This window comes from Chinchilla lanigera, unplaced genomic scaffold, assembly GCF_000276665.1.
Source record: "Chinchilla lanigera isolate Chin_1 unplaced genomic scaffold, ChiLan1.0 scaffold00110, whole genome shotgun sequence".
NCBI lineage: Eukaryota > Metazoa > Chordata > Mammalia > Rodentia > Chinchillidae > Chinchilla > Chinchilla lanigera.
The window spans coordinates 1,927,922-1,941,331 of NW_004955511.1; positions in this window are offsets into that span (position 1 = coordinate 1,927,922).

Below are 13,410 nucleotides of genomic sequence, written 5' to 3' on the forward strand. Positions count from 1 at the left end.
GCCATATGAGAGTGATCATCCCCAAGTTACCCCCCAGAGTGATGAGATACACAAAGAGAAGCAAGACGAAAAGGGCGATCTTCTGATGGAGATGACCTGTGAGGCCTAAGAGAAAAAACTCCATCACTGCTGTCCGATTCTTCCCTTCCATTGGTGTTGCCTGGAATCTGTTATTTTTTTAAGAAAGGAGTTTACTTTTTACAAAAAGTGTAACCATTAACATCTCTATATAATATTTAGCTAGTGACTAATTATCTTAGACAAGTCTATAAATAGTGAGATATTGTTGAGATAGTATTCCTGACTGCTAGGTCTGGGCTGTTATGAAAAGGTCCTGTGCAAGTTTGGGTGATTTAGCCTCCTTCTCTTTGGATTCTGTACCTACTCCTGTCAGGAATTGATCAAGCTTAATTATTATAGAATTATATTTCAAAAGAGAATTTCTTTTAGTATTTCACCTTATTGTATGATGGGATAATGAAACCCGCTTAGGAGTAACTGGAGTGAGAATACTGTAGAAATGATGGGATGTTCATATCTTAATGTGAAGAAAAGGCTAAGTAAGACATTGCTTGTCTTTACTGAATCATCAATAATATATTATTATGACACAATTCATATATGTACATATTGTTATTTAACCTTATAAAGGGATGTCGAAAAGACAAAATACAAATATGACTAAGAGTTTCTCATTCTGAGGCTCAGTAGACATAAATGATAGCTGCTTTTGTTCTTAAAGATCTGTCCTTAAAGAGAGAGAAAACAAGATACACTTTATTATAGATGTGAAGTAAAAGAAGCTTCAAGAAAATCAATGTAAGATAAGAATAATAAATAGAAAGGCTTCTCCCAACAGTGTAAATTTTTAAAAAGTATGATGCATGGGAGGACGTGAAGATGCCTCAGAACTCAGGTGGTCTGACCAATTTGGCTGTAGCATGTCATGAAAACTGGACAGAAAATTAAACATCATGTGAGCTAAAATAACACAGAATTATGGTATAAGAAGTTGTAGGTTTTAGACAAACTTCTCTTAGTGCATGTATTGTGAAATCAGTAATGTATATGGGAAAAGTCAAATTTATTTTATGCAGAAAAAACCTTCAGCAAAATATTTTCAAGTCACTCATGAGTCAAAAAACAACAAATAAAACCATTTAAAACTTCTATGAGATGATGATTGTGTAAGATAATTGATATGAAAAATATGGTTTATACAGCATAATGAATTAATGTCTTCTGGAAATGAAGCAAAATGAAATCAAGTTATAGAATAAATATTTTGTGAATTCAATATAGTTTTTTTTTGTTTTTTGTTTTTTTTTTTTTGGTTTTTCTCTGGTACCGGGAACCAAACTCACGACCTTGCACTTGCCAGGCAGGCGCTTTGCCGCTGAGCTAAATCCCCAGCCCCAATATATAGTATTTTTTAAGTCATAAATCATAACTCCACCTACTTTGTTTATGATTATATTATCATTATAATGATTTTTCACCTAATGTTATATATATTGTATTTTTCACAGTCACAAAAACATAGCATCTAGGATTTTAATAGAGACATTTTCTACTACAGGAATTTTTTATTCATAATTATCAAAATATTTCCACATAGGTGCCTGGAGATAAGATACAGTACAGAATGCTTTCAGATTTAGTTCAAAACCTGTTTTACTTATTTACTTATTTATTTGAATGCTAGTCACCTTTAGTTTTCTATAAAATGAAAAGATATTTTATGGCATTTCCATATCAGTGATTTTGTGAGTTTAGGATTCATGAACATCATTTGTCTCTCTTTTTACAGAGTTTTTTCTTTTTTTTTAATGGGTAAAAATTGCATCTAATGGCTAACTTAACTTACTTCATACACTTATTTTTTGTAGTGATGACACTGAAAATCAGCAATGTTCAAGATACAACAGTACTGCTCAAGGCTACAGTACATTGTTATTAACTATCATTATTAAAACAACAGACTATTTATTTCAGAAAAGATATCTTTCAGAGCAGTTGTTTACTCTGAAAAGGATATGAACAAAATGCCAACATCTGCTCTTTCTTGAGAACCTGGAATAGAAGACAATGATCCCAAAGTTCAAAGTAATCCTGATATCTTTACCATATTCCAAAAACTTAATCTTGTCCGAAATACAACATACTCACTTCTTGAGGCATGTCCTTATAGATTGCCCTTTATTTCAGAACAAGTCATCATTTTCTCTTTTGAGGGGCGGGTGTTTCTTTCCGGTCCAGGAATTGCACTCACAACCTCGCGCTTGCCAGGCAGGAGCTGTGCCACTGAGCTAAATCCCCAGCCCCCAAGTCATCATTTCCTAAAAGTACGGGTGGAAGCCCCAGATCTCTTCATGACAGTGACTGCTCCAAGAGGCAGTTTCTAGGCACATGTCTTGTGAGGCTGGGTACAAAGGCACCACCCTCGACACCGCTCAAAGTAAGGGATGTTTCCTTGAAAGATTTCAGTAATGTAGAGCCAGGTCCCCAAAGAACTTAAACCTCAAGGGCTTCCATCTGAAATTAAAACAATCTCAGCAGCATTTGGGCCAACTCTCAGTTCCTGAGTGTATCTTATTTCAGAGGATCCCTAAGGAAACTGCGTGTATGTGTGTGTATATCTGTATGTTTATTTTCCTCTTTAGGAATATCCTTGTAAAACACAGCTCTCTTTTCTATCAGTTAAAAATTATGCAGTTGGCAGCCAACACTAGCTAGAATAAAGGAGCATGCAACTGGAGCTACATCATTTAGGTACAAATCCCAATTCCACAGTTTACTGATGGTGTCAATGTTAAAACCACCTCTACCTCATTAATTTTATCTCTCAAATCAGGGAAGCAATGATTGCCAGCTCACATTGATGTTGCTAAGATTTATTGAAGTAATACATCTAAAACACTCTGGGTCAGAGATGCAGCTCTGCTGCATAGCGCCTGCCTGGCAGGCATGAGGTCCTGAGCTTGAGTCCAGGTACCAAAAAAGATAAAAATAAAAATAAAAAGCACTCCACAGAGTGTTCTGCACAGAATAAGTAATTGCTAATGACATTGATTATTCTTAGGAAACTAGACAGCAGTTGGAGTGATAATGCATAAATATAAATATGAAAATAAAAGAGCAGTTCCATGTAGCAATGCTTATCTCTAGGTAAGCTAAGAAGAAACCCGTTCCTGGAAGTACTAATTACATAAGCAGAAGCAGGAAGCAGAAGGAAAAGCAAGGTCATTGTTTGAGATGGAGGAGTCGCACATAAGAGAGGAAACTGTAGCGCTGAATTGATGTAAGTTGAACTATGTCAAGTATCTCCCCTTTGAGAACTGTATTTTTATCCCATCAGGAAGAGTTGATATCATATTCTATAAAGTCCCACAATATTGCACTGGTAGCTCATTTTGTAACTCCTATTAAAAATCTATCTCTAAAAAAGTTAAGCCTTAGTGCATTTACATTAACATCAAAGTAATGATATCTTAATCAAATTTACCAAGAGAAGGAACATAATTCCATGACGACAAAGTGGTCAATTTACCAAGAAGACATAAAATTCTCAAAACATGTGCAGCTATAAATAGAGGTACAAAATGCATGAAGAAAACCCTGATGAGTCCGAAAGGAAAAACAAAAATAATCCACAACAGAAGGTGAATATTTCAACATTCTTCTCTCAGTAATTGCTATAACAAGTAAACAAACCATTAGTAAGTACGTAGGAGTCATAGATAGCTTTGTGAGCACAAAAACTAGAACGAAGCACATCAACTGAAAAGGCGGAACATCCATTTATAAGTCATCAAGCTAGAACATATTTAGGCTACTTTTTAAAAATCTAAATAAATTTAAAGAATTTAAGTAATTGACATTATGTTCTCTGACACAATGTAATTACATGAGAAATCATTATGCGAAGATCTCTGAAAATTCTATGTGAAAATCAGTGCCAGTTCCAAATAACCTTGGAGCGAAGGAAAATTTAGATGTATAGAAATTAGTGTTAATAATAAAAATGGAAAACATCAAAGTTTCGGGTAAGCAGATAGAGTAGCACTTAGAAAACTTTAACCCTGAACATCAGCTTTAGGAAAGATGAAAGCTTTGAGATCAGTAACCTCAGCATGCCTCAGTGATACTAGGTTCTGGTCTCCAGGACCCACAAATATTACCTAGGTGTTGAGAAGTTTTTGTAAATGTGATTAAATCAAAAAGCTGATAGGAAGAATTTGTCTTGAACTATCTGAGTGGGCCCTAAATGAAATCTGAAAAATTCTTACAAATAGAGAAAATTTTGGTAAGAAGGCAGTGGCTCAGCTGGAATGATAAACACACAAAGTATAGGTTGGTGGCAAAGCCAGAAGACACAAGTAATAGGTTCCCCTGGTGCTTCCAGAGAGCACGATCTTCCTGCAGCCTTCATCTGCACCCAGTCTGCAGTGATTTGCTATTGTGGCCATAGTAATAAACAGGAGAAAGGAAACAGTAAAGATCACAGTGGAAGTCAATGATATGGAAATCATAATACAATGGAAAATTAAAAATCAGCGAATTCTATGAGATCAATAACAGTCAATAAATTATTCACCAGCTTTATAAAAGAAAAAGAGCAGACAAACATTATTAATATCTATCACTACAGAAATGGCAGCACTATAACTTCTACAGGTATTGAAAGGATAAAGAAATGTTTAAAACAAAGTTATGCTAATAAATTCATCATAGGACAAGTGGATAAATTTCTCCAAAGACACTAGCAAATCTCACTCACAGAGAAAGAGGGTGTAACTACCCTAATATCTACTAAATTTATTGACTTTTTAAATAAAAATATTCCCATGAAAAGGATTCACAATTAAGGGTTTAAATGTTTTTTAAAAAAGTACTAAACATAGCCTTTGAATAAATTGATGGCAATGAAGTACTTCTTATACAACTCATGCTAGAATTACTATAATACCTAGACCATAATAAGACATTATGGGAAAAGAAAAGTACAGACCAGGATCCCCCCCAAAAAAATTTCCAACACAAGGGGCTGGGGATTTAGCTCAGCGGCAAAGAGCCTGCCTGGCAAGCGCAAGGTCGTGAGTTCGGTTCCTGGTACTGGAGAAAAAACAAAATAAACAAAAAAAAATTTCCAAAACTTCAGCAAATTGATGCTAAAATATAACTAAGAGGTATATGTCCTAGGAGTACAACTTTTGCATAATATTGGAAATTTTTACCTTCTATTCCCCATAGTAATAAAAGTTTTTAAAGAAAAATAGTTATTTCTATAGATGCAATAAAAAGCATTTGAATAATTCCCATATCCACCCCAAAAGACTATAGCCACCAAAATAAATTGTAGAGTGAAAATTCCACAACCTGATAAAGGCAATTTATAAAACAAACAAGAACTCTTACAGTTAATGTCATACTTTAACAACAGAAGCCTAAATAATTTTTCCTGAAGATCTGGAATAAGACAGCTACTCTCACTGTTCCTTTTCAGTATTGTACTTGTGATCCTAACATGTGCAATAAGACAAGAAAAAGGAATTAAAGGCATCCAGATTGGGAGGGAATAAATTAACTTTATGGATAAATAATACGCTCACTTATGCTGAACACTCTATTGAATCTAAAAGAATTACCAAGGTCATAGGTTACAAGGTACTATAAAATATGTTATTTTCTAAATACTAGCAACAGGCATCAAAAATTGAAATTTAAATACAATACCACTTCTAACTTTCCATATTTACAGAAAAGTTTTACAAAAAGTCCTCAACATCTGTACACTGAAAACTTTAAAACATTACTGAAAGAAACACAAACCTCTTAAATAATAAAATACATGTATTAGAAGATTTGATGTTAAAACGTCAAATTGATCCCAAAGTTCAGTGCAACCCCAAACAAAATCTATGCAGTGTTTTTTGGGGATATTTACAAACTAATGTTAAAATTACTACGAAAAACAAAAAAAGAATTTAAAAAAAGAAAAGAAAGCAAAAGGGCCTAGATCAGACAAAATAATTTGAAAAAGGAAAAAGTTAAAAGAATTACATGACCTGTGTTTGGGAAAATTAATAAGTTTTATGTCATTCTTAATTAACACATAATAATGAGTCATGTTTATAGTGTTTACTGCAATAAATTAAACATGAACATATTATGTAAAGATCAAACTTGGGCAATTAAATTTTTCCATCACTTCCAGTATTTACCATTTCCTAGTACAGAAAACATTAAGAATTCTCTCTTCCAGCTATTTCAGAATAATTTTATACAACCTGAGGGAGCAAAGCTTTGTATTGATATATGTATACATTATGGAATAATTAAATCAAGATAAGTGATGTATCCCTCTCTTCATGTACTTACTTTTGTGATGAAAACATTTAAAAACTATTCTTTTAGTCTCTGAAATACACAGCACATGATTAACAGCTGTGATGACCATGACATGCAATAGGTCACTAACTTCTTCCTCCTGTGTAGCTGAAGCTTTATATCCTTTCACCAGCATCTCCCTCTCCAGCCTGAACCTGAGTAATGATAATTCTCCTCCAGGCTTCTGTGAGTTTCACCTTTTCTACCCGTGAGATAGTGCTGTAGATGTCTTGGGCACCTGGTTTATTTCACTTCATATCATGTTCTCTAGATTCATCCATATTGATATAAATGCCAGATTTTTTTGGTTTTTAGAGGATACATAATGTTATAATTCTATATCTATCTTTTTATGATTTGTCCATATATGATCACATTATCTTTATCCATTCATCCATTTATGGACACTTACGCTGTCTTCATCTCTTGGCTCTTGTGAATAAAACTTCACTGAATATACGAGTGCACGTATCTCTTCAACGTATGGATTTCAGTTCCTTTGAATGTACACTAACTTGTTAAATTGCTGGCTCTTAGTTCTACCTCTAGTTCCTGAGGATGTTCCACAGCATCTTCTACAACATTTGTGCCAATTTACCACCCCAAACTGTACAAAATTTGCTTTCTCCACATCACTGCCAATATTTGTTACCTTTCATTTTCTTAATAGCCATTCTAGGTGCAATGAGATAGCTAGTTAGGCTTCAACTTTGCATTTTCCTGACGATTAGTACTGTTGAGGATTTTTCTCAGATATATCTGTTGACTGATTGCATGATTTCTCTTGGAAAATGCTTTTTCAGTTCTTTTCCCATCTTTAAATCGGGTTGTTTGTTTTCTTGTTATTGGGGCGTTTGGCTTTCTTATACATTGTAGATTATCAGTCCTATTTCAGATGTAGTTTCCCAATGTTTTCCCAGGCTGTCACACATTCGCTTTGTTGTCGGCTGCCTCTTTATGCAGAACCTTCTTTTATTTAATGCAGTTCAGTCTATTTAGTTTTGGGTTTTATTGTCTGTGTTTTGGGGATCATATCCCAAAAATCACTGCCCAGACCAATATTAGGCAGAGTTCCCCCTGTGTTTTCTTCTAGTCATTTTACAGGTAGAAGGACTGCATTTAAGCACTCATCCCTTTTGAGTTAGTTTTGTGTGAGATAAAGTCCATAGTCTTATTCTCTCTCTCCCTCTCCCTTGCTATCTCCCTCTCCCTCTTTCCCTCCCTCTCCTTCTCTCTCTCTCAATATCCATCTTCCCCAATAGCACTTATTGAAGAAACTGTCCTCTCCCCATCCTGTGTCCTTGCCTTATTTGTAAAATTCAATTGCCCATTAATGCACATATTTATGGGTTTTCTAACCTCTACCATTGCTCCATGTGTCTGCTTTCGCCAGTGTCATAATGGTTTCATCACTGCAGTTTTGTAATATAGTTTGTAATCAAGCAGCATGATACCCCCAATTTTGTTTATTTTTAGAAAGATTTCTTTGTCTATTGTGGGTCTTCAGTGATTTTTTTTTACAAACTCAGAGATTCTTTGATATTTCTCTGGGGAAAATGCCATTGAAGTTTTGATAGGAATTGAATTAAATCATATATCACTTGGGTTAGTAGGAACACTTTTCCTATATTAATTTTCCTCCAGATGATGAACACAGGCTTTACCTCCACTTGTTGTATTGTCTTCAACTTCTTTCATCAATCCTCTATGGTTCCAGCATTCAAATATTTCCCTTCTTTGGCTGAGTTTATTCATAAGTACTTTATTTTCACTCACACTTGTAAAGGGGACCATTTTCGGGATTGCTTTTCATGTGATTTTGTTTATAATGTGAATGTTCTCAGGATGTCTTATTTATCATCATGAGATTCAACCTGCCATCATCTCAGGCCAAGAATAAGGAAGCAGTCGTGGGCACATGGCCATGAAACCCATATGCCTTCCTTTATGTCACATAATCCAGAAGCTGCTTGCTGACTGAATGCTGAAATGGTCTCCTAAGTCACACTAGGGCAGCAGTATAGGAGTTGCATGCTTAGGACATTTTCCAAAGTGCTCTGGAGTTTAGACAACAGCATCCTATGCTGTCCGGTGTCCCTGGTGGCTAGAATAGGTTAGTCTGAGATGCAAGAGGTGGGGGTAGAAGGAGCTCCTACCACAATTACTTGCAAAGACTGGTGTGGGGGAACTGAGAGTGCTGGCATTGCAGGTGTAGGATGGATGGAGGTGTATTTCTCTGCCCGGGGCGTTCACTGCAATCTGCGTGACTGCCCTCACATGCAGCGTAGTTAAGAACTGGTTAACACGGCATCTCCCTTGCTCCTCACGTGAGTTAGCTGGGATACGTGTTTTACATGGACTCCCAGACTCCCCTCAACTAGATAAACTTAGTTGCCCGTAGTATCTAGCGTTTACTGACCATTTTCCTTTCATTGTTTTATTTCTTCACCACGCATCTTTCCTTCACCCCCCAGATAAATTATTAATATCTGATATGCATATGTAGCGATTCCCGAGAAAGAAAGTAATCATTGTGTATTGCAAAGAGATACTGATAAAACATTTTTTACAATAAAAATTAAGTAAAATGGTTTCTTTAAACTCGAATCCCTGTGTCTGGTTCTTCTTCTAAGTCGCAGGAGCTGGGAACCCAGCCTGGAAAGTAGCCTTTGAACGCTGACCAGCGGCAAGCGAGGACCAGCAGGTGGCAGCACCACCACACGCAAACACCGCGGCCCCACAGGGCTGACTTCCGGTCTGCAAACCCACCCTGCTCAAAATCACAGCAGAAAACCACACTCAACCACCAATGTCCCGACGGTGCCCCAGCACCTACTTTTCCTGGGTAAGCTTCATGAGTGAGATCAAAGCATGTTATGTGTATGAGTGAAAATGCCGCATCAAACCTATTGTTTTGCAAAATTAATATGCATTAATAAATACATATGGAAAATATTCTAATTATGAGCTTCGAACTCAGAACGGCCTCCTTCATAGCAGTTTGCTTCATAAGTCCTTACAGTTCGTTAACGGAATCAAGAGCAACTTTTTTTAACAACTTAAGGATCATCATTGCTTCAAACACTTACTTATGAAATCATTCTAGTGTTCATTAAAGAGAAAATTTTACTTTATGCTTCACAGGGGCAAGAGTAAGGTTGCTACTCAGCTCCATCCGCACTCTCTCGTTAAATCTCTGAACCAAAAAGACGTTAGTATTGCCTATTTCAAGAGCAAAACTGTAAGAAATAGCTGAAAACAAACACATACAAAGTTGCTTTTGAAAGCTCCGTCTTAGGACACTAGACAGAAGTAAGATTAAAGTATTGCCTGATCAGAAGCTAGAGCAGATCGTTAGAGGAGGAGATTGTGAAACAAAACCATAAACAAACCTCTAAAACAAAGTAGGGGATAAGAAGACCGTGGGGCTAGGAGCTCTGCAGTGTCAGTCTTACTTCCTCCCCTCGGCTGCTTCTAAATACAATATTCAAATTATAGCAACAGCTCCCTTACATCACTCCCATTGCACAAAGCAAGGTTCGCACCAGGACACCACACCTGTCCCCTGGCACCTATGGAGATTTTCCCCCCAGGGCCAGAGTGAAACAAACTCCTGCGCCTCCTTGTTAATGGATGCCGCATAGCGGCTGCTCCTTAGCATGCGCTCTTGGTGAATTATTCTCTTGTGAGTCTCTGCCGGACTTTGAAGTATCATTATGCTGTGATGCTCTTTGGCTCAACTCCAAAGACTACTCCATGTAGCCTCTAAACCAAGATACTGCGCTGGAATATCTAATGAGATCTTGAACTGCTCGTTCCCAAAGTGAATATTTTTCTTAAGATCTTCTGGCCAGCACTCAACTTCTCAGGATACCTACTGTCTATGGGTCTTATTTTTCGACCAATTTTGAAGGGTATTCTGCTCATCTTTATATATTATATTATTTTTATCTTCTGCAGGGACAGAAATGGAGGCAACTACCTGCTTCACACACTGCACAGTTGTTATGGTTGATACATTGTGTCAACTTGGGGAGTCTAGAGGTTTGGCTAAGTGACTCAGCAGGAAGCCAGGGTGCTTACTTTGTATACATCCTGAGCCTGTGGAAGAGGAGGGCATGGAGATTATGAGAGAGCTACACGCCCCTTAGGTGGGGGTAGCCTGTTTACAAAGTAAGGCAGGGAAAGAAGCTGCTTGCTGCCATTCCTCCTTTGCTCTGGCTGTTTGCTGTTCAGCTGCCATTCCCCCTTGCTCTTGTTGCTTTGCTGCCTTCTGCCTTGGAGCCAGCCGAGTAAGGACTGAAACCTCCACAGACTGTGAGCCAAATAAACCTTTCCTTCCTTCATTTTGGGCGTTGGGTATTTTGTCTCAGCAACGAGAGAAAAGGAACCAAGACAACAGTCTATTCATTTCCCATGTAGTCTCTTTCCCACTTGTGTGGCAATTAGACAGCTGGATGATATCAGAAAGAATGCCAAGGTCAGCCGGTGAAGTGTATTCCAAAAGGAAGCATATTTGATATACTACTGTTTTAGGCCAAATAAAATGACAGCTGAAAATGTCACACTGGGTTTTTGTTTTTCCAATTCAAATGTGACTTATTAATCCTCCGCGCCACCATTCCTTCTTCCCACTTGCCAAGACAGTAAAAGGTGATTGAGCTCAACAGTTTCACACTAATCTCCTAAGTAACTGATTTATTCGTGGTCACATAAAATATCTAACTGAAGGGTACTCCAGTGCTCATAGCACCCAAGGTCTGACTCCACAGGTAAGGAAAGGAAGGTTTGACCTGCATCCTGGCTCACGGCCGTGCACCTCTTTGGTGGCAGGGCTTAGGCGGACCATAATGGATTTACACAGATGCCACACTAGACCTGACCTCAACACAAATAACATGAAGGTTTTTCTGGGAGTGGAATAAAATCCAACTTACAGCAGATGAATACCCACTGACCTTTCTGGGCTCCAAAGTGGATGTCAGGTGACAGTAATCCACACAGCATCATTTAGACTTTCTGTGACAGTCCCTGGGAATCACACTGAAAAATATATGCAAACAGCTGGTCCACTTGGCTCACCTGCAGTTGGCAATGCCTGACATGCCATGATTCAAATAGCCTTACTTCAGCTTAAGATTTTATCCACCTGTTACATCTGGAATGCAAACACACCTGTGAGATAGATTACCAGTCAGCTAATATTTGAATAACTCTTCAGTATAAAAGCCTTTCTTAAAGTGCTATTGTTAATTCACTGATTTCTTAAATGATGTGTTTTATGAATGGGCATTCATCTCATTTTATGAGAGACTGCACAGAGAGTCTGAAGTGAATTGGACAAGACTTGCTGCTGTCACAGATTTCAGTGCATCAAGAAAGAAGGGTTTAATTGGACTTGATGTGTTGTCAGTTTTGTAAGAATGCAGACTTTAAGAACTGGTGACTGCAGAGGGCTGGAAAAGAATTTTATTTCATGGAGGTGAGTAGGAGCAAGTGAGGAGGGTTCCTTAGAGCAATTCACAGAAGGCAATGGTGAAATAATGTCAGAGAAATTAGGAAGACATTATCTAAGGATGATAGGAACGGGAAACAGGAAATCAGGAATTTGTTTTTTCAAAGGCAGACTTTGTCTTCACCATTAGACTTAACCTTGCTAGAACTAAGATGCTTGAGATACGAGCTGAAAAATGTATGTACCTTTAATTGTATCGCACTCCAGAGTGAAGATGAAACCGACATAATGCACCAGTTCTCCAGGTTGGATGATTGAGGTGATGAGTAGGATGCCGTAAGGTGCGCTTGGAACAAAAGTAAGGATGCAGAGGGAGACAAAACAGTGTAAGCGACTATCAGAACGGTCCGAGACATTCAGACCGAGTTCCAGGCTTCCTCTCAGCTGATTAGCGTGTGCTGTGTGTCTGCATCACAAACTACGAGCACACTGACAAGGCAGCACGGGTTCGGGAGAGAAATGGTCCTTCCCTCACTCCACCCCATGAAGCAAAAACCAGGCTGCAGGAACAGAGCAGAAAAAAACTGCAAAACAAAGCAGAAACCCCATGTATGCCACCAGTCTTTTTATTTTAAAAGCTAGTAAAGTAGTAGATTATTTACTGGATCTACCTCAGATCCCATGGATATCAGAAATAGGTATCACTCATTAGATGATTTCATTCTGGTTTGGTCAAAGGTCATCTCTGGAAATAAGTTTAGGATTGCAACAGGCCACCTGAAATTAATTCTGTATTCATACACATAATCCTCTCTTTTCTCAAATCCGAAGAGGATAATTACAGATTAAGCAGTTAAAACAAGCAAAGGAAGAACTTTTCTTGTTTCCACTCAGGCTCCTCTTCTCTGCTCCACCCACCCACCCACCATTCAAGAATTTCCTTTCCAAACCATGGCAAGACTCAGGAGATACCTGAATTCTTCTGGGCTGTCGGTGGCTGGAAATGAGGCTGGTACCTGTTCTTCCTCCTGGGGTCACTTAGTTATGACTATCACGGGTTTGTGTGACTCATAGCTGAGATGTCACCTCTGCCTCTGGGCCGGGCCTGTCTCTAGCTTCCATGACTGAGCTGTTCCTAGGCACAAGAAGAACCCTTGTTTTCAGCCTGCTGCAGGTGAAAGCTGTTGATTTTTTGCAGTGGTGATGGCTGGATATTTTGGACCTTGGCTACTAATGGAGGGCTGGCCATATATCAAGCTGAGCCGCTGCTATCAGCTGCTTTCTACTCAGATTTTAGAGAGTTACCTGGTGACCTTTCGAATGGCACAAAGATGCACAGGTCTCTGGAGTTTTACAAGAGCCTCTGCTAATGGCTCTTGATGGACTCAAATCCATTAAGTTGCTGCTTTTCCCAAAGCCTGACTCACTGCTGTAGAAACAAAGTTAACCAGGATGGACTATTGTCAGGCCCCAAATGACAAGTTACTTATGCAGGTTCTGCCTGAAAAAACCACTGTAGTGCGCCATCCCACAGCCCCACAAAGAGTGTACTTAGAAGCTCCTAA